The sequence below is a fragment of the Lithobates pipiens genome, unplaced genomic scaffold, assembly GCF_037356315.1.
Source record: "Lithobates pipiens isolate NorthernLeopardFrog02 unplaced genomic scaffold, aLitPip1_a1.2 Scaffold_8, whole genome shotgun sequence".
Lineage (NCBI taxonomy): Eukaryota > Metazoa > Chordata > Amphibia > Anura > Ranidae > Lithobates > Lithobates pipiens.
This window is the reverse complement of record NW_027507903.1, coordinates 575666369-575686472: the sequence shown is the minus strand read 5'-3', so window position 1 is coordinate 575686472 and position 20104 is coordinate 575666369. Positions and strand designations below refer to the sequence as shown.

The window sequence follows — 20104 nt, the reverse complement described above, 5'->3', positions numbered from 1 at the left end:
GATCTTAAAAGAAAACCTGTTAGAGTCTGCAAAAGACTTGAGACTAGGGTGGAGGTGCGCCTTCCAACTGGACAACGACCCTAAACATACAGCCAGAGCTACAATGGAATGGTTTAGATCAAAGCATAATCATATGTTAGAATAGCCCAATCAAAGTCCAGACCTAAATCCAATTGAGAATTTTCGGCAAGACTTGAAAATTGCTGTTCACAGATGCTCCTTATCCAATCTGACAGAGCTTGAGCTATTTTGCAAAGACGAATGGGCAAAAGTGTCACTCTCTAGATGTGCAAAGCTGGTAGAGACATCCCCAAAAAGACTTGCAGCTGCAGGTGATTCTACAAAGTATTGATTAGTGGGGCTGAATACAAATGCACACCACACTTTTCAGATATTTATTTGTAAAAAAAATTAAAAACCATTTATAATTTTCCTTCCACTTCACAATTATGTGCCACTTTGTCTATCACATAAAATACATTTACTTTTTTGGTTGTAACATGACAAAATGTGGAAAATTTCAAGGCGTATGAATACAAAGCACTGTATGTATATATACACACACAACACTCTAAGCAGGTACATACAAAAGAGAGCCTTGTGTAGCTGACCCTTGGTATTTACAAAGATACTCCTGGGCTTACATAAAGAGTACACTTGATTTAATAGCTACATTGTGTCTTATGCAAGTAACATTGCCCAGCTCTGTATATGCAGTCATTATCAAGCTGCTTCACCATGACTAATGATCCACCATGTCATTATTCTCAATAGGGAGAAAAGAGGGTTTGGGACTTTATATGAGGCACAGTGAATGCGCCTCAATCCCTAAATGCTGAGATACATGGGAGAAGGGTTTGGGACTTTATATGAAACATGCAGCCAGGGAAGCATCACAGCATGAATGTGTCTGGCAGGTAATTGTAAGTTGTGACTATATATATTGCATAGTAACATAATACATACAAAAATGTAAAATAGGTAGAATTTACTCCATATATAATATATAATACCATAATAGCATAGCATCATATTGGTTCACAATGATATCATCATATAAAACACCAAACTCATTATTGCGTGTCCCCACAATAAAAAAAAAAGAATTGAATTGGTAAAATCCAGAGGAACATAATGTTGGTAACGATCTTAAGATGTAAACAAAAAGGCATCTAATAGCTCAACACGTTTTGTGGCTAACTTCCACTCTTCAGGAGCAGAGGCAGGATTGGTTCTATAAAATGGTTAAAAATCAAATATTCAATTGGGTATGTCTATAAGAGGAGAAGGCACTCATATGTACAGACCAACTATGAGTCTGGGCACAGGCGTGGAAAGCTGGAGGCCAGATGGAAGGGTCATCAGCTCCGAGAGCTAAGGCAGTGACCCCCATTCTTAATACCGTGTATTGCCCCCTTCAATGACAGCTTGAAGTCTTTTGTAGTATTTGTGGATGAGGGTCTTTATCTTGTCAGATGGTAAAGATGCCCATTCCTTCCTTTCAAATTCTTGGGTTGTCTTGCATGAACTGCACGTTTGAGATCTCCCCAGAGTGGCTCAATGATATTGAGGTCAGGATACTGAGATGGCCACTCCAGAACCTTCACTTTATTCTGCTGTAGCCAATGACAGGTCAACTTGGCCTTGTGTTTTGGATTATTGTCATGTTGGAATGTCCAAGTACGTCCCATGCGCAGCTTCCTGGCTGATGAATGCAAATGTTCCTCCAGTATTTTTTGATAACATACTGCATTCATTTTGCCAACAATTTTGACCAAATTCCCTGTGCCTTTGTAGCTCACACATCCCCAAAACATCAGCGATCTACCGCTGTACCTTTCATCACAGGGCTTTTTGACTCCTCCCCAAATGTACAGTTTATGGTTGTGGCCAAAAAGCTCAATTTTGGTCTCATCACTCCAAATGACTGTGCCAGAAGGTTTGAGGCTTGTCTTGGTGCTGTTTGGCGTATTGTAAGCGGGATACTTTGTAGCATTTGCGTAGTAATAGCTTTCTTCTGGTGACTCGACCATACAGCCCATCTTTCTTCAAGTGCCTCCTTATTGTACATCTTAAAACAGTCACACCACATGTTTTCAGAGAGTCCTGTATTTCACTTGTGGGGTTTTTTTTGCAGCCTGAACAATTTTCCTGGCAGTTGTAGCTGAAATTCTAGTTGGTCTACCTGACCGTGGTTTGGTTTCAACAGAACCCCTCATTTTCCACTTCTTGGTTAGAGTTTGAACACTGCTGATTGGCAGTCTCAATTCCTTGGATATCTTTTTATATCTTTTTATATCCCTTTCCTGTTTTATGCAGTTCAACTACCTTTTCCCACAGATCCTTTGACAATTCTTTGTCAGATCCTTTGACAATTCTTTTGCTTTCCCTATGACTCAGAATCCAGAAATGTCAGTGCAGCACTGGATGAAAGATGCAAGGGTCTGTCAGGAGTCCAGAAACTCATTGACCTTTTATACACACACACTAATTACAAGCAAACAGATCACAGGTGAGGATGGTTACTATCAATAGCAATTCAAACCCCTTTGTGTCAACTTGTGTGCATGTTATCAGGCCAAAATAACCAGGGTATGTAAACTTTTGATCAGGGTCATTTGGATAGTTTCTGTTGTGATTATGATTTAAAAAGGGTAAACACGGTCGATTGATAATAAAAGGCTTCAGCCAAACACTAACCATGAGTGAAAGAAAAGTTTTTGTGTTATTCATATTCTCTGAAAAATGGCCAATAAATTATAAATTCTGCCAGGGCATGCAAACTTATGAGCACTACTGTACTTATTACTAACTATTAAATTATAGGTATTGGAATTACCTTTCTAATTTGGCTGTTAGTGAATGTAACGAATATGAATTTATTCAAACTTACGAATGATCCAAAATAACAAATGTTGTATCTAAACGAATTGGGCGTAATGAAATAATAATAATAGCAATAATAATAAAGAAAGTTTTATTATTATTATTTTTTTTTTTCTGTTCCATTCGTTTAGCTGCGTCATTCGTTATTTTGGATAATTTCGTACTAGTTATGTTCATTAACAGCCAAATTTGAAAGGAAATTCCAATACCTATAATTTAATAGTTAGTCTTTTGAATTTTCTTTCTTATTTTTGGATTTTCGAATTTACTAATTTACAAATTGCGATCATAACGAATGATCCGAAAAAAAAAAAAAAAAAAAGCGAAAATTAAAAACAGAAAAATGTTTCCACAGTGCACATATCTATACATTATGTTATTATGGTGAAGTAAACGTACAGCGGAAGCTACTGGTACTTCTATTTTGCATTAGCACCTTGGCTGAGTGCCAGCTGAATTATATTATCCAGACTTATAGCTATGGCCGGACCGACCACTGAATGTCTTTCCGCCTCTACCATGTGCTTACCTCGTCTGCCAAGCCTGTCACACTTGTGGGATCACATTGCCTGAGGCATAGTCGGCATTGCATAACATCTCTCTAGCAGGCACCAGTTACACACAATCACCTGAGCGACAGGCGAGCGCGCTTCTTATGATAAACCCTGACATGTTTTCTGTCTGTCTCTGCAGCAACCCACAGCTCTGCACATGTGTCGTCTTCTTTCTAATATTCATCGACTTTTAAATCCACCAACTAGTACAGCAAAATGTTGGTGCTTTACATATATTAGCATGAGAAATCAATCACTACAAGTGCATACAAATAAGTATGCAAACATGCAAGTGTACCATATGTATGGGTAGCCATAGAAACATGTATATAGTAGGTTACATTAACCACTTGACCTCTGTAATATCCCTCCCCCCTTCCTGGCCTTTTTTTTGAGATACGGCAGTGACAATTAACTGACAATTTCGCAGTCGTGTGACGCTGTACCCAAATAAATGTATGTTTTTTTTTTCCGCACAAATAGAGCTTTCTTTTGATGGTATTTGATGACCTCTGTGGTTTTTATTTTTTGCACTATAAAAAAAAATAAACAATACTTTTTACTTTTTGCTATAACACACATCAGATTTAAAAAAAAATTAAAAAAGAATCAAATTTTTTCAACAATTTAGGCCAATATATATTTTGCTACATGGGTTTTGGGAAAAAAAAAACCCAATAAGCATATATTGATTGGTTTTCGCAAAAATTATAGCATCTATTAATGATGGGACGTTTGTAGTTATTTATTTATTTTTACTAGCAATGGAGGTGATCAGTGACTTATAGCGGGACTGCGATGTTGCGGCAGGCAGTCAGACACTAACTGACACTTTTGACACCAGTGACACTAATGCAGTGATCAGTGCTAAAATCAGTGGCAGCAAGGGCGAGTTCAGAGGGTGGTGATAAATGGGGAGTACTCGGAATGGTCAGGGGTGGGTAGTGGGGTCCCCCAGGGTTCTGTGCTGGGACCAATCCTGTTTAATTTGTTCATAAACGACCTGGAGGATGGGGGAAACAGTTCAATCTCTATTTGCGGACAATACTAAGCTAAGCAGAACAATAACTTCTCCGCAGGATGTGGAAACCTTGCAAGAAGATCTGAACAAATTATTGGGGTGGGCAACTATATGGGAAATGAGGTTCAATGTAGAAAAATTTAAAATAATGCATTTGGGTGGCAAAAATATGAATGCAATCTATACACTGGGGGGGAGAAACTCTGGGGGAATCTAGGATGGAAGAGGACCTGGGGGGTCCTAGGAGATGATAGGCTCAGCAATGGCATGCAATGCCAAGCTGCAGCTAACAAAGCAAACAGAATATTGGCATGTATTAAAAAGGGGATCAACTCCAGAGATAAAATAATAATTCTCCCGCTCTACAAGACTCTGGCCCGGCTGCACCTGGAGTATGGTGTCCAGTTCTGGGCACCAGTCCTCAGGAAGGATGTACTGGAAATGGAGCAAGTACAAAGAAGGGCAACAAAACTAATAAAGGGTCTGGAGGATATTAATTATGAGGAAAGGTTGTGAGCACCGAACCTATTCTCTCTGGAGAAGAGACGCTTCAGAGGGGATATGATTTCAAATTTATAAATACCATACTGGTGACCCCACAATAGGGATAAAACTTTTTTGCGGAAGGGAGTTTAACAAGACACGTGGCCACTCATTAAAATAAGAAGAAAAGAGGTTTAACCTTAAACTACATAGAGGGTTATTTACTGCAAGGGCAGCAAGGTTGTGGAATTCCCTTCCACAGGCAGTGGTCTCAGCGGGGAAAGGGGGGGGGGCATTGATAGTTTCAAGAAACTATTAAATAAGCACATGAATGACCGCAACATACAGGAATATACAATGTCAGGGGATGGATTAGGGACAGTGGAAGAAGTGGAGGATCAGAAAAGAGAGTCCCAAACAGCCTTTTACACAATACAGAAGATTAACCCTTTAGGTTCCACAGTGAGTATAACAAGCATGCCTTACTACATATACACAGATTTTACTGTTGTGGGTTTAGTAACACTTTAAGGTCTTCCCGTTGAGGTGAATGATCAAACTACTGTAATTTTATAAGGGTCATTTCACCACTAAGAAGTGTAAAAAACAAAACAAAAAAAAAAACAAACAGCTTACATGCACAGATTGAATACATATAGGATAGCTATATTACCTATTTTACCCTTTTAGCGCTGCTTTACTATTTATTTCTTTGCTGTTTGTCTTTGGAAATGTTTGCTGCTTTTTGTATACGATTCTAGTCACAGCGCAGTATATACCCACGTTTTTTTCATTAGTTGTATTACCTGCCAAAGGATTTGTAGTTCTTTTCATACAGCTCTGTCTAGCGGGGGCAAAAACATGACCTTCTTCTGCTGCAATTTCACTTTCACTTACAGGCCTGCTCTCTTGCCCCCGCCCTGTAAGGCTGGATTCACACCTATGCATTTTTAGTGCTTTTTGCATTTTTCAGATTTGCACTGCAGTCCATTTAACATGGTTTCCTATGGAACACGTTCTGTAGTGCAAATCTGCAAAATGCAAAGAGCACTAAAAATGCCTAGGTGTGAATCCAGCCTAACTGGACATTGAAACGAGAAGCAGCACAAGAATATTTTTAACACTGGGTCAGCAGCAGTGGTGGCCGGTGGTAATTTTTTACCACCAGCCGCCACTGCTGCTGACCCTGTGTAAAAAGTATCTGTATACTTATGTCGTTTTAGTCATGTGATCTCACAGCTCTCCTGTGTTAGTGAACGGTGGCTACAGGGGAGAGGAGGGAGCACCAACAATGCATGGGACATGGGGGGCTATGAGTGGCATCATGGCTCCCAGAATTACCAGCCGTTGTCAAGTCCTCCCTCCTCTCCCCTGCAGCTGCCGCTCACCGAGGTTTGGTTCAGACTACTGCAGGCCATGCGTCCCGTGTTTCCTTGGGCCAGCGTTTCTCAATTCCAGTCCTCATGGCCCACTAACAGGTCATGTTTTCAGGCTTTCCATTATTTTGCACAGGTGATTTGATCAGTTTCACTGCCTTAGTAATTACCCCAGCTGTTTCATCTGAGGGAAATCCTGAAAACGTGACCTGTTAGTGGGCCATGAGGACTGGAATTGAGAAACACTGCCTTGGGCGCAGCAGCCTATTCTTGTGAATGGGCTGCTGTGCCATGTAAAAAGCACAAAAAAATCTGCTTGTACCTTTTTTAAAACACGGCTGCAGGGGAACCACATGGTCTGATTTCCATGCGGTTCCCGCACACGCGATCGCACTACGGGCTGATATGTGTGTGGTTGTCATTCAGGATAAATGGCAGCCCTTCGTGTCTCGCAAGAGCACTGTGATTCAGCTGTAGGTGGTTGCGGGTGCAGGAATCAATGCGATTCCCTCTCCTGCAACCCGAAACGCATGTACCGCTCCAGTGTAAACCAAGCCTTAGCCCTTGTACACACGGTCGGACATTCTGACGGAAAATTGTGTTGTTGGATAATCCGACCGTGTGTGGGCTTCATCTGACTTTTTCCGTCGGAATGTCCGACCAACAAAGTTTGAGAGCTGGATATAAAAATATTCCGGAAACATGATCTGATCGTTTGTAGAGAATTCCGATCGGACAAAATGCCACGCATGCTCAGTTCAAATTCCTAGACCAAAGCTATTGGCTACTAACCTGAACGTAGTCCGATCGTAACTAAAAAACGTCATCACGTTCCGAACGATCGGATTTTCCGACAACTTTGTCCGACCGTGTGTATGCAACACCAGTTTCGGACAAAATCCGACGGATTTTGTTGTCGGAATGTCCGACCGTGTGTACAAGGTCTTACACAGGGAAGCCGGTGCTGCAGGATCTTATAACTGGACCGGAGTGGACTTAAAATAAGTACACACATCTTTTTTACACTTTAATTCAACTATTTTCACTACTTGCAAAAACATGTAATGGTAAATTAATAATTACAGTGCAGCACTAATGTTTGCCTTTTATATCTGGAGTTCAGCATTGATGCAGATGATATAAAAAAATTGAAATGGCCTTGGTTGCTAAAAGCTTTTGAATGGCGTACATCTAATCTAGTGACTCATGTACCCCATCCAGACAGCTCATGCGGGTCCTTGGGTTTCCATTACAGTTAAAACAAAAAACAATCTATGGCCTCCAATGAAAAAAACATGTGCTGATGCACTTAAAGCTGAACTCAATGCACAAATGTTTTTATCTAAATATATTCTTCAATAGCAACAAAGGATAAAAAAAACAAAACACTGCGTGTCCACCAAGTGCTTTTACAAACAAGATATTACCTAACATTAGAATTGATATCATCACTGAGCTTTACAGAGCCGACCCAAGCAGGCTCCCCCTACAGGCTGCCTGCAGAAAACTGCAGGGAGGGGCAGAGACAAGACCTGTCACCCTGCACAAGGAGCGAGAGTGGCACTGAGCGGTCTTTATTACAGGAAGCTCCTGTACAGAGGGAGAGTTTCACTAAGGATTACTACCCATCCCCGAAACTGTTCCTTAGTTCCTCCCTTACCCACCTCCGAGCACCGTTCCTTAGTTGCACCCTGACCCACCTCCGAGCACCATTCCTTGGTTCCACCCCCTACCCACCTCCGAGCACTGTTCCTTAGTTCCACCCTGACCCACCTCCGAGCAACGTTCCTTAGTTCCACCCTGACCCACCTCCAAGCACCGTTCCTTGTTTCCACCCCTACCCACCTCCGAGCACCTTTCCTTGGTTCCACCCTTACCCACCTCCGAGCAACCATTCTTTGGTTCCACCCCTACCCACCTCCGAGCACCGTTCCTTATTTCCACCCCTATCCACCTCCGAGCACCATTCCTTGGTTCCACCCTTTCCCACCTCCGAGCACCATTCCTTGGTTCCACCCTTTCCCACCTCTGAGCACCGTTCCTTGGTTCCACCCATACCCACCTCCAGGGCCGTCTTTAATATTGATTGGACCCTAGGCAAAAATTTTCTTGGGCCCCCCCCCCCCCATGCAATTTCCCTCTCCACATGCTCTGAGACATACAATAAATAGCAGCTAGACTTAAAATAAGTTTACTGTTTCAGATCACGCAGCAATTGTGATTGGTTGCCAGCAGTTATAGCATTTCATTACTGCTTACTGACTGGTTGCTAGAGATTACAGCACACATTCCGGCTCACCGATTAGTTGCTAGAGGTTACAGCACATCATCTCCTCACAGCAGGGGAGCATGATATACATAAGAATGCTGCCTTTATTTACATATCAATGACGCAGCTATTTACTTAGTATTGTCACCGCTATTTACATATGAATGCCGGTTATTTACATGTAAACACAAGGTCTGCAGGTGAGTCATCTGCACACAACAATAGGGCAGAGCTGGGCAGCATTAGTACCAGCACTTTACACTGAGATATTGGGACACAGCTCAGGACTAAAACTTCAAGGGACAAGGGAATTTAAACCTGGATAGTTGGCAAGTATGAGGCAGCTGTTTTGGGCCCCACAACAATGACAGGGCCCAGGGCAGCTGCCCCTTTTGCCCTGCCTTAAAGACGCCCCTGCCCACCTCCGAGCACCATTCCTTGGTTTCACCCTACCCCCCTCTGAGCACAATTCCTTGATTCCACCCCTACCCACCTCCAAGCACTGTTCCTTAGTTCCACCCCTACCTACCTCCAAGCACCATTCTTTGGTTCCACCCCTACCCACCTGCGAGCACTGTTCTTTGGTTCCACCCCTACACACCTCCGAGCACATTTCCTTGGTTCCACCCCTACCCACCTCTGAGCACCATTCCTTGGTTTCACCCTACCCACCTCCGGGCACGATTCCTTGATTCCACTCCTACCCACCTCTGAGCACCGTTCCTTGATTCCACCCCTACCCACCTCCGAGCACAATTCCTTGGTTCCACCCCTACCCACCTCCGCGCACTGGTCCTTGGTTCCACCCCTATCCCAGTATCTCCCCTATAACAGAATATAGAACCAAGTATCATTTTGTGGTGCTAAGTATTTTGTATGGAATTTGATATTAATAACAAGGAAAAGCAATAAAATAGATCCCCTGTAGCTAGCAATAGACCCCCCCCCCCCTCAACAGACTCCTAACAGCCAGCATAAATAGACCCGCCCGCAGCAATAGACCCATCCCTCAACAGTAGATCCACCCCAGCAACGATAGTCCCCAGCAACATAAGACCCCATCAGCAACAATAGATCCACCGCTAGCAACAACAGACCCCCCCCCCCCCATAAGAATAGATCTCCTGCAGTAATAATGGATTCCCCAGTAGCCAGCATTCTCACTGAAAAAAAGCCCTGATTACTGCACAGATCTGGAAGAAATAAAGCACATCATAGGTTGCGCACAGCCTATTGCAACTCAAACACACATGCTTGTGTGTGCATGTGTATATATACTGACAGTGTTTGTAGAGTAATAGACAGTGTCAGTAGGGCAAAGATTGGTGTCAGTAGGGCAGTTGATGGTGTCAGTAATTTTATTTTTATTATTACTTTTTTTTTTATGTTATTTCTTTTATTATGTAGCGCCGGCTCCTGAAGAGCACGCGCTATGTGTTTTTAAAATTTAACGTTACACCTAAACTGCAGTTTAGTTTGGGTATAATTATTCCAAATTTTTACCTCAGCATCAGTCTGACTGGACTATAGGATGTTGGGCCTGTCCATAGGGGGGGCTGTCACTTCTGGCAGGCATGGAAACACAGTCTGGTTGGGTGCTTTAAAGTTACTTTCTCTCTGAGTCAGTCCAGTGGGAGTGTCACTCTTGCTGTGCTTTCTGGGAGAGGGTACTTAAGATGTGGATGTCACGTGTTTCGGGGTTTCGGTCCAGAAGTATGTCCTGACTACATGGTCCTGGTCCTCCTGACCAGCCCCCAGGACGCCTATGGCCTGGGGCGTGGATCCACCCGAGGCAAGGCTAGCCCGAGGCAAGGAAACTAAGGCAAGGATTCGGAGGTGGTCTGGTGCCGTCTCAGGTTGTGCAGAGGCCCAGCAACTTCGTATTTATCCAGGGGAGGACTCTTCAGAAGAAGGCCACGCAAGGGTTGGCTTCTTAGCAAGAGCCTGGTAAAGCTGAAGGACCTAAGCGAATCCAATCTCGTTCGGTATCGCCGGACAGCTGCAAGATACTGGTACCACACGAGTGTTCTACAAGTTTTCTAGTTTCCTGCATGTTCTACAACAAAGTCTGTGGCAGAGACTTAATCCATTGGAGGACTGGGGAGCTACAATTCATTGAGGGAACCATGAATGCCAACATGTACTGTGACATACTGAAGCAGAGCATGATCCCCTCCCTACTGAGACTGGGCTGCAGGGCAGTATTGCAACATGATAATGAACCCAAACACACCTCCAAGACCACCACTGCCTTGCTATAAAGAAGCTGAGGGTAAAGGTGATGGACTGGCCAAACATGTCTTCAGACCTAAACCCTATTGAGCATCTGTGGGGCATCCTCAAACAGAAGGTGGAGGAGCACAAGGTCTCCAACATCAATCAGATCTGTGATGTCATCATGGAGGAGTGGAAGAGGACTCCAGTGGCAACCTGAAAAGCTCTGTGAACTCCATGCCCAAGAGGGTTAAGGCAGTGCTGGAAAATAATGGGGGCCACACAGAATATTGACACTTTGGGCTCAATTTGGACATTTTCACTTAGGGGTGTACTCACCTTTGTTGCCAGCGGTTTAAACATTAATGGCTGTGTTGTTTTTTTAGGGGTGTTTATTTATAGGTTACTTTTATGTTGGCGCAGCTTTTTGTATTTTCTCATTGCTGTTAGGTGTTTGTATCACATTTATTGCTGCCGCCTTCCTTATAGATTGTTAGTAGTTTGTGTTTGTTTTTGCTTCACCCAAGCGCAGTTTATTTTTCCCTTCCCATTAATGGCTGTGTGTTGAGTTATTTTGAGGGGACAGCACATTTACACCGTTATACAAGCTGTATACTCACTACTTTACATTGTAGCAAAGTGTCATTTCTTCAGTGTTCTCACATGAAAAGATAGAAGAAAATATTTACAAAAATATGAGGGGTGTACTCACTTCTGTGAGATATTGTATACAGACTGATTTTACTGTTGTGGGTTTAGTAACACTTTAAATACACTAACAAATTGAAGCCAAACTCTGGCTCACACTGCACGTACACACAGATACAGCAGCGTTTCTTTTTTCTTTTAGAAACGAAAACTCCTCATGGACTTCAGAGGCAGACTAGTGTGCATATAAAAAAGTATGAGGGTGGGCTGAATGTGTACAGGTGTGTAGTGGGCTGAGTATGTATAGGTATGAGGGGGGCTGAGTGCGTACAGGTATGAGGGGGGCTGAGTGCGTACAGGTATGAGGGGGGCTGAGTGCGTAAAGGTATGAGGGGGGCTGAGTGCGTAAAGGTATGAGGGGGGCTGAGTGCGTAAAGGTATGAGGGGGGCTGAGTGCGTAAAGGTATGAGGGGGGCTGAGTGCGTAGAGATGTGTGGGTGAGCTGAGTGCGTACAGGTGTGTGGATGGGCTGAGTGCGTAGAGATGTGTGGGTGAGCTGAGTGCGTACAGGTGTGTGGGTGAGCTGAGTGCGTACAGGTGTGTGGGTGAGCTGAGTGCGTACAGGTGTGTGGATGGGCTGAGTGCGTACAGGTGTGTGGGTGAGCTGAGTGCGTACAGGTGTGTGGATGGGCTGAGTGCGTACAGGTGTGTGGATGGGCTGAGTGCGTACAGGTGTGTGGATGGGCTGAGTGCATACAGGTGTGTGGATGGGCTGAGTGCGTAGAGATGTGTGGGTGAGCTGAGTGCGTACAGGTGTGTGGATGGGCTGAGTGCGTACAGGTGTGTGGATGGGCTGAGTGCGTACAGGTGTGTGGATGGGCTGAGTGCGTACAAGTGTGTGGATGGGCTGAGTGCGTACAGGTGTGTGGATGGGCTGAGTGCGTACAGGTGTGTGGGTGAGCTGAGTGCGTACAGGTGTGTGGATGGGCTGAGTGCGTACAGGTGTGTGGATGGGCTGAGTGCGTACAGGTGTGTGGATGGGCTGAGTGCGTACAGGTGTGTGGATGGGCTGAGTGCGTACAGGTGTGTGGATGGGCTGAGTGCGTAGAGATGTGTGGGTGAGCTGAGTGCGTACAGGTGTGTGGGTGGGCTGAGTGCGTAGAGATGTGTGGGTGAGCTGAGTGCGTACAGGTGTGTGGATGGGCTGAGTGCGTACAGGTGTGTGGATGGGCTGAGTGCGTACAGGTGTGTGGATGGGCTGAGTGCGTAGAGATGTGTGGGTGAGCTGAGTGCGTACAGGTGTGTGGATGGGCTGAGTGCGTACAGGTGTGTGGATGGGCTGAGTGCGTAGAGATGTGTGGGTGAGCTGAGTGCGTACAGGTGTGTGGATGGGCTGAGTGCGTAGAGATGTGTGGATGGGCTGAGTGCGTAGAGATGTGTGGGTGAGCTGAGTGCGTACAGGTGTGTGGGTGAGCTGAGTGCGTACAGGTGTGTGGATGGGCTGAGTGCGTACAGGTGTGTGGGTGAGCTGAGTGCGTACAGGTGTGTGGGTGAGCTGAGTGCGTACAGGTGTGTGGATGGGCTGAGTGCGTACAGGTGTGTGGATGGGCTGAGTGCTTACAGGTGTGTGGGGGGGGGCTGAGTGCGTACAGGTGTGTGGATGGGCTGAGTGCGTACAGGTGTGTGGGGGGGGGCTGAGTGCGTACAGGTGTGTGGATGGGCTGAGTGCGTACAGGTGTGTGGATGGGCTGAGTGCGTAGAGATGTGTGGGTGAGCTGAGTGCGTACAGGTGTGTGGATGGGCTGAGTGCGTAGAGATGTGTGGGTGAGCTGAGTGCGTACAGGTGTGTGGATGGGCTGAGTGCGTACAGGTGTGTGGATGGGCTGAGTGCGTACAGGTGTGTGGATGGGCTGAGTGCTTACAGGTGTGTGGATGGGCTGAGTGCTTACAGGTGTGTGGGGGGGGCTGAGTGCGTACAGGTGTGTGGGGGGGGGCTGAGTGCGTACAGGTGTGTGGGGGGGGCTGAGTGCGTACAGGTATGAGGGGGGCTGAGTGCGTACAGGTGTGTGGATGGGCTGAGTGCGTACAGGTGTGTGGATGGGCTGAGTGCGTACAGGTGTGTGGATGGGCTGAGTGCTTACAGGTGTGTGGATGGGCTGAGTGCTTACAGGTGTGTGGGGGGGGGCTGAGTGCGTACAGGTGTGTGGGGGGGGGCTGAGTGCGTACAGGTGTGTGGGGGGGGCTGAGTGCGTACAGGTATGAGGGGGGCTGAGTGCGTACAGGTGTGTGGATGGGCTGAGTGCGTAGAGATGTGTGGGTGAGCTGAGTGCGTACAGGTGTGTGGATGGGCTGAGTGCGTAGAGATGTGTGGGTGAGCTGAGTGCGTACAGGTGTGTGGATGGGCTGAGTGCGTACAGGTGTGTGGATGGGCTGAGTGCGTACAGGTATGAGGGGGCGGAGTGCGTACAGGTATGAGGGGGCGGAGTGCGTACAGGTATGAGGGGGCGGAGTGCGTACAGGTGTGTGGGTGGGCTGAGTGCGTACAGGTATGAGGGGGGTAAGTGCGTACAGGTGTGTGGGTGGGCTGAGTGCGTACAGGTATGAGGGGTGCTGTTTTACCGCCGAGGCCTCGGTGTGAAAGCACCAGAAGTGTACCCCATACAGCAGAGCCTCATTATCTGCTACAGACGACACTCTTTCCAGTTTGGGTCCTGCTGTGCATGGGATTACAAGGATCTGATATAAAAGTAAAGACAGTTACTTATACACACTACATTTAAAAATACATTATTTTTAAAAAATTTAAAGGATTTCCCTGAAGTGCCGGCCTTCTCTCAATACATGTATTCATTTTATCTTAAATCAGTTGCCTAAAATAGGTCTTCCCACCGTCAAGGGGAGCTGGGCCCGTGCTCCTGGGCCCCAAAGCAGTCACATAGGCAGCCCATGCATTTGATGCATGTGAGGACTTATGGACCAGCATCAATTAGAACTGACAGACAATATTGGAACCTCCAGCCAGCAGCCTAATACAAATGTCCTTGTAGGCCATAATAATACGTGTAGTTCTTTAAACACTCTTTGAGCCAAGGTCTGGATTACCCATTAAAGCTGAAGTTCACATCTACCGTACTTTTTCTTGTATGGTTGCATTGTTCCAGCCTGGACCAAGTATGAATATCTCATCCAAAAACCACACAAAACAATCTCCTGCGCTGTGTAGTGTGCCTCTATACAACTGCGGGCTCTTTGCTTTGAGGCTTAGTAATGGATAATGCACTTCTCGCTTTCCCTCCACAGACTGAGGAATCCGAAACACTGGAACATGAAAAGAAACAGAAGGCACGTGGACCCAGCGCATTATTCTCAAGCAAAGCTATTTATTTAAATACGAAGGTAGGTATTATAATTGCAAACAAAGACTTGATAAAAGCATGTCTTGCTGGTCCTCCACATGAGTCCATGAAACGGTCCACATCACATGGGACTACCCCTGTGGAGGCATAGGCTGGCTAACGCATTTCGAGAAAGAGGCTCTGAGGAAGAGGAATTTGTTTGTGAGTATAATACCTACCTGCGTATTTAAATAAATATATCTTTGTTTGAGGATAATGCGCTAGGTCCATGCGCCTTCTGTTTCTTTTCATGTTCCGGTGTTTTGAATTCCTCAGTCTGTTTCTTTTCTTCCTATGCATATCTCATTACCTGAAGGTATGTGAAATTAGTGCACTAACCCAAATATTAATAAAAGCAGCTCACAAAATTTTTTTACAAAATTTGAAAGGATGTGTAACAAACCATATAAAGTGCAATATGTCATACAGTGATGCAAACATGTGATAATATAAGTCATACATGAGATGAGAAACTTATATGATAAAAAATATATAGTGCTGGAAACAAAAATAAAAGTTCCAAAGGAAATTATAATGGATCACTATATAGTGAAGTGAGTTCAAATGAGATAGAACATGGAAATAGTCCACCCTTGCAGCAGAATTGGTATTCAGATGTAGGATGAAAGTCCATTGGGACGAAACATGTCGGGCTTTGCTTTTCAGCTCCCCACATTGATTTTACCTTGTGATCACAATTTTATATACACATCTATGGATAGATGTTGGAATTTTAAATAAACCCATCTGTTTTGATCGACACCATATGGAGGCATTTTTTTTCTTTCCATTTCCCTTCTGATGAGAGTGTCTTGCTTCCACTGTCTGCTTTCACTGTCTGCACCTCCATTGACCACCAATGTTCTGCCATTCTCAGCATGATTGACTCACTGTTGCTGGCATGCGAGTCCACTTCATTCGGTAAGAGTATTTACCCCTTATCCTGGTGGAGGTCGCACCATTCCCGGCGTTCTTTGTGCTTTCATGGCTGTTTTATCCTACTTCTGAATACCAATTCTGCTGCAAGGGTGGACTATTTCCATATTCTATCTCATTTGAACTCACTTCACTATACAGTGATCCATCATTGGTTCTGGCCTTTGGAACTTTTATTTTTGTTTCCAGCACTTTATAATACAAGCTTCTCATCGCTGTATGACTTATTGTATTATCACGTTTGCATCACTGTATGACATATTGCACTTTATATGGTTTGTCATCACTTCAGCGCTACATTTTTTTACAACTAAAACTCACTATAATAATTGCCGCTACTACCATGTGCCGAGCAGCTGCCCTTCTGTATAGTAACCACAGAGGTACTTGCTGCCATTTAAAGAATGCATTGTTTTTTTTGCAGTGATTGGATGAGGTGGAGATTATGACATCACCAATTGTTTGCTGCAGCCTCCATTGTTTGTTTATATCCCTCAATTCCAAGATGAAGGTGGACAAGCCCTCAAAAATACCATGACGTTATAATGGGCCTGCATGGCCAGGACAGAGGCTAAGAGCACAGGATGTAAATAAATGGAGGCCACAGCTGTTAGATCTGGGTATGTGGAGGGGATGGTGGGATCCAAGCAGGGTACCATTGTTAGGCTGATGTCCCTAGCACAACCCAACAATGGTGCCCACCTTGGATTCCAAGATGAAGGTGGATAAGCCCAATTGAGTACTATGAGGCTGTAATGGGCCTGCATGGCCAAGACAGAGGCTAGTGGTATGGTATGTAAATAATTGGAGGCCACAGCTGTTGGATCTCAGTAAGCAGAGGGGATATTGGGATCCAAGGGGGGCACCATTGTTGGGCTGATGGCCCAAAGTGCATTCATTCTTTTTGTCCCTTTCCCCCGAGCTAACCAATCCCATCTTCCCCCTTCATAGATGTTTGCCTACCGAGATTTGATTGCCGCAGCCTCCATTGTTTATTTACATCCTTGAAGGTGAAGGTGGACAAGCCCATAGAATACTATGGGGCTGTCTTGGGCATGCATGGCCAGGACCGAGGCTAATGGGGCAAGATGTAAATAAATGGTGGCCACAGCTGTCCGATCTCTTTACTTTGAGGCTGTAATAAGCCTGTATGGCCAGGACAGAGCTGTGTTGGATCTCAGTAAGCTGAGGGGAAGGTGGGATCCAACTGGGACACCATTGTTGGGCTTATGTCCCAAAGCACAAAGTGCACTTATCCTTTTTGTCCCTTTGCCTTGAGCTAAACAATTACATCCTCCCACTTTACGGATGTTTGCTTACCGAGATTCGATTGTCACGGCCTACATTGTTTATTAACATCCCCCAAGTCCAAGATGAAGGTGGACAAGCCCATAGAATACTATGAAGTTGTAATGGGCATGCATGGCCAGGACAGAGGCTAGTGGCACAGGATGTAAAGAAATGGTGGCCACAGCTGTCGGATCTCAGTAAGTGGAGGGGGTTGGTGGGATCCAAGTGGGGCACCATTGTTGGACTGATGTCCTAAGTACAGCCCAACAATGGTGCCCCACTTGGATCATAAGATGAATGTGGACAAGCCCCTTAGGGTACTTTGAGGCTGTAATGGTCCTGCATGGCCAGGAAAGAGGCTAGTGGCACAGGATGACAATAAATGGAGGCTACAGCTGTTGGATCTCCGTAAGCAGAGGACATAGTGGGATACAAGCGGGGCACCATTGTTGGGCTGATGCCCGAAAGCACAAAGTGCGCTTATCCTTTAGGTTTCTTTGCCCTTAGCTAACCAATCCCATCCTCCCCCTCTACGGATGTTTGCTTACTGAGATTTAATTACCATGGCCTCCATTGTTTATTTACATCCCCCAAGTCCAAGATAAGGGTGGACAAGCCCACAGAATACTATGAGGCTGTATTAGGCATGCATGGCCAGGATAGAGAGTAGTAGTGCAAGATGTAAATAAATGGTGGCTATTGCTTTCAGATCTCAGTAAGTGGAGGTGATAGTGGGATCAAAGCGGGGTACCATTGTTGGGCTGGTGCCCTAAGCTCAGTTCAACAACGGCACCTCACTTGGATCCCAAGATGAAGGTGGACAAGCCCCATTGAGTACTATAAGCTGTAATCGGCCTGCATGGCCAGGGCAGGGGCTAAATAAATGAAGGTCACACCTGTTGGATCGAGGTAAGCGAGTGGCATGGTGTGATCTAAGTGGGGCACTAATATTGGGATTGGCACAGTCCAACAATGGCACCCCACTTGGATCCCACCATCTCATCCACAGATGTATACTTTGCGAGATCAGTAACCTCCACTTATTTACATTCTGGGCCAGCAGTCCTCTTAGGTCATCAGTTGCCTTTAATCCAGCCCTGGTTTGACCAATATAATTTAATTCAACGTTTCACAGGCTGGCTAGCTTTCCTACAAGCATTACTGATATAAAATAGCATTTCTGCAAAACAGTCAGACCTTGCCATCTAAAACAAAACCTCCTTGCCCTCATTTTAGATATCCAATGCTACAAACATGCAATTGTTCAAGTTAGCTAGTGTTAGCCTAACACATATAAAATTGATGAATTTTCTAAGTCGAAACAAAAATCTGGTCATCACGCCACCCTGTCCACCTGCCCAATCCAAAAGTTTGCTCAGTGAACAGATCCAAACCACAGACCACCTTTGCTTATCTTTCCACGTACGACCAGCCGAGACCACCACTTCCTTCGGTCCAATAAGACTGTCAGCTCTGCAGCACAGGAGGAGCATGCCGTGTGTGCAAATGCTGCAGTGTGATCCCACAAGGCATGAAAACACTGAGCGATGTGCAGCTTCAAAGACGCTTCTCGGAGGGGGGGGGGGGGTGTAGTGCACGGGGCAACTTCTAGCTCACCAGCCAACTGCGGTAAACGGAGACGGAAGGTATCGCTCGGTGTAAACAAGTCTAGGGGGCAGAAAACAGAAAGCTGAGGGGAGATCCAGCTGCGGCAGAAGGTTCTCCAAGCTACAAACACATCCTATTACAATGCTGCTAGCACGCTGCTCCATTCCATTCCTATTCATCTCACTAGAACACTGAGCCAGGGCTTCCCAATGTTTTAGCCTTTTGTCTGGGAAAATAAAAGGAGAAAGGAGGATGGTGCCGGAGGAGAAGTGAGGAAAGCCGGAGGGTCCTACCTTGCAGGAGAGGGGGAGAGATGTCAACGTTCTGGATGCATTAGTAAGTGAGCCTGTCTCCCGGAGAAAGCCAACTGTCAGGGAATCCTTTGTTGACTGTCTGTTATGTGGGCTGTGAGTGTGCGTGTGGCATCTCCTTATAGGGGGGAGACAGTAAGCAGCGGCACAGCTAGGAGGTGCGCTCAGAGGTATAGCTTATTAATTTCCATTCACTGCTAGGAGAGGGGCCTGATATTTAATTAGGGGGGGGGGGGGTGATGTGTATAGGGAGGAGTTATATGGAGGGGTATACGAGTGAGTGAAAGGGGTTACATGGGGCTATGGGAGGAGTAACATGGACAGGTTGTATAGAGTAACAGAAGAAGGTAAATGGAAGGCAGGAATAGGAAAACCACTCCAATTTAAGAGAAGGATACTCAATGGCATTTTTAGCAGCGTCAATGGTCGCATAAGGCATGCAAAGAGCTTAAAGAGGTATTAAACCTAAAAACAAAAACAAAAAAATTTGCATATTGCAACTAATTAATTCTTAGATGTGATGGCTGCATTAGTCTTTTTTTTTTTTTTTAACTTACATTTTCACCTTGCAATCCAGCCAGTAAGGCAGTTAGAGGGTTGAGACAAAGCATGTAAAGCGGTATTTAACCCAAAACCAAGAATGTAATATATTGCAGCTTACCGACCATCAGATGTGATGACTGCATTCGTTTTGTTTTGTTTTTTCTACTTTTTTTCCATTATGGTAAGCCGGTTAACCACTTGCTGAATAGCTGTCATGGCTGGTCGGCAAGTGGTTAACCGGCTTACCATGGTGAAAAAAAAAGTAGGAAAAAAAAAAGAAGAAACAAATGCAGCCATCACATCTAAGCCCTTGTACACACGGTCGGACATTCCGACAACAAAATCCGTCGGATTTTTTCTGACGGATTTTGTCCGAAACTGGTGTTGCATACACACGGTCGGACAAAGTTGTCGGAAAATCCGATCGTTCGTAACGTGATGGCGTTTGTTCGTTGTGACGGGGCTACGTTGCGGCTAGTAGCCAATAGCTTTGGTCTCGTAATTTGATCTGAGCATGCGTGGCACTTTGTCCGATCTGAATTCTCTACAAACGATCGGACAAAGTCAGAT

At 45.3% G+C, this 20104-nt stretch overlaps 1 long non-coding RNA gene across 1 annotated transcript in view; it reads right to left on the bottom strand.

Moving 5' to 3' along the window:
- The window catches only part of LOC143963707 (uncharacterized), a 398416-nt gene extending 379254 nt beyond the window's left edge, over window positions 1-19162 (bottom strand). Inside the window, exon 1 of the long non-coding RNA XR_013271028.1 lies at window positions 18974-19162. This is a non-coding gene — a long non-coding RNA (uncharacterized LOC143963707). The remainder of the gene's footprint in view (window positions 1-18973) is intronic.
- Between the last annotated feature and the right edge of the window lie 942 nt (window positions 19163-20104).